We start from the raw sequence: 2,500 nt of genomic DNA, 5'->3' as shown, positions 1-2,500 counted from the left end.
AGAGCTAGAGGGTGGGAAAGAGTGAGAGAGGAGGAAGGGAGAGTGAGAGAGGGGGGGGAGTAAAAGAGAGAGAGAGGGAGAGAGAGAGAGAGAGAGAGAGAGAGAGAGAGAGAGAGAGAGAGAGAGAGAGAGAGAGAGAGAGAGAGAGAGAGAGAGAGAGAGAGAGAGAAGGGAGGTGAGGGAAAGAGAGGGAAGGAAGGATGGTAAGAGAGGGGGAGAGAGAAAGGGGGGCGGAGGGAGAGAGACGGAGTGAGAGAGGAAGAGAGACAGCGGGGGAGGGAGGGAGAGAGTGAGAGGGAGGGAAGGAGAGATTGAGAGAGAGAACGAAAGACAGAGAGAGAAAGAAAGAAAGAGAGAGAGAGAGAGAGAGAGAGAGAGAAAGAGAGAGTGAGTGTGTTTAAATCAATCCCGCGTTGTTGGCATCGCCCTTATCTCTGCCTCTGCCCTTGCAACATCCCGTAAAGCAATTCGCCCAAGGAAACAGACGGGGGCTCCTCCACACGCTTCTTCCCTATTGATTCCAGAACAAATGCTGGCTCGCGCGCGCGCTTCATCTTCAAGCTGTATAGTGGAAAGATACAGGTGAGCATCTACGGTTTCTTCAATCTTTCAAGGTAAACTTTCATTGTGTAAGCGAGGAACAATACTTCCTAGACATGCATACGAAAGCTGATAAACAAATGAATAAACCTCCCATATCATACGTGTTTGAACACACACACACATACATACACACACACACACACACACACACACACACACACAAACACACACACACACACACACACACACACACACACACACACACACACGCACACACGCACACACATACACACAATTAAACAAATGTATGTGCCTGCATAATTCACGTCGGGCAGTGGAGTGAAGAGGGGCCCTCTGTGCACCTCCACTCAGACGTACACTCACAGCAACAAGAAAACAAAGACGGGCAACACACGCACTCGTAATTAGCAACTGCACACGGGACGGATCAGCGCAACAGAGAGGGAGTTTGTTGTTTATGACTAATTCGGTTAGTCCAAACCGCGAGAGAGAAAAAAAAAGAGGGAGAGGAAGATGATGAATATAAAAAAGGAAATAAGATAATAAAGAAGAACCGAAGGAAGACAGGGGGAGGAAGGAGATGATGGTTAAAAAAAATAATAATTGATTAATAGAAAACAGAAAGAGAACAGGGGGGGGGGGGGAAGGAGATGATGAACAAAAAAAAGGAAAATAAATGAATAAAAGAGAACTGAAGGAGAACAGGGGAGGGAAGGAGACGGTGTGAAAATACAAGAAAAAGACTGAGACTAAATATGTCAAGAGAAAAAGTGGGAGGAAGGGGATGAATAAAAAGAGAATAAATAAAGAACGAGATAAAACAAAGGAGAAGAGAGGGAAGGGAGAGGACGATGAGCAAAGACAAAAGGAAGAGTGAGACTAAAGAATTTTTAAAAAGGGGAAAAAGAGAGAAGGATAATAAAGGGGAAAAGAGTTAGAAGAGGAGAAAGACGAAGAAGAAGAGAAAAAAATGCGAATGATAGTAACGGGGAAACAGTAAGAGCGAAAGAGAAAAGAAATATTGAGAAAAAATAGTAAAAAAAGAGGACGGAGAGAAGAATAAAAAGGAAACAAAGAACGAATATAATAATGAAAAAAAAGTGAAAAAGAAAAGAAAAAAATGCGAATGATAAAAACGGGGAAACAGTAAGAGCGAAAGAGAAAAGGAAGATGAGAAAAAAATAGTAAAAGAAGAGAACGGAGAGAAGAATAAAAAGGAAACAAAGAACGAATATAATAATGAAAAAAAGTGAAAAAGAAAAGAAAAAAAACATAGACGAGAAAAAAAGAAAGGAATAAAAATAAAAATAGAAACATTAAAGAAGATAATCCAGAAGAACTACCCTCCCTCCAATGGTCGAGTATTTCAAAATCTCGAAGCCTTTTAGTCGACGCGTCATACACATTTTTATTTTTTGAACATCAATCACGAACACACGTATATCTCTGGCCTTTTTTGAGGGGAGGGGGAGTAATGGAGAGGGGAGGGGGAGAGGAGGGTATAGATACTGGCAGAAATCCGAAGAACGTGAAAGAAATTTGGTTTTTGAAAGATTTTTTGACTTATGGAAAGGGGTGGAATAAAAAAAATAAAAAAATGTCTGACCCGTAAATCTATTCGTAGCCAAAGAGTGTATGATTTATTCATTCATTTCCACTATCATTTATTGCCTATTCCACCTTCAATAAACAAAGTAGAAACCATTCAGACGAATTTTTCATCTCCGCATTTGCCAAAATGCTGCAGAAGAAGAAAACAAAAAGAAAATAGACGAATGGAAGAAAACGCATGTTAATTAAAACAAAACAAATACAAAGATGAAAAGAAGGTTAATAAAAGTAAAACTAAAAAGCAGACACGAGAAGAGAAGGAAAACAGATGAGGACAGTCGTCAGGGGAGAACGAAGCAAGTAACACGAGTCAATTAGAGTAAGT

The 2,500-nt window shown here is 40.7% G+C and overlaps 1 protein-coding gene across 17 annotated transcripts in view; it reads right to left on the bottom strand.

Annotated features, from left to right (window-relative positions):
• Positions 1–2,500, bottom strand: part of Sap47 (Synapse-associated protein 47kD) — a 174,567-nt gene that overhangs the window by 106,938 nt on the left and 65,129 nt on the right. The gene's annotated exons all lie outside the window — the stretch shown is intronic.

The sequence above is a fragment of the Penaeus japonicus genome, unplaced genomic scaffold (assembly GCF_977035675.1).
Source record: "Penaeus japonicus unplaced genomic scaffold, GWHDUDI00000001_assembly GWHDUDI00000015, whole genome shotgun sequence".
In the NCBI taxonomy this organism is placed as follows: Eukaryota; Metazoa; Arthropoda; class Malacostraca; order Decapoda; family Penaeidae; genus Penaeus; species Penaeus japonicus.
Note: the sequence above shows the minus strand (reverse complement) of the source record. Positions and strands in the feature narration are given on the sequence as shown.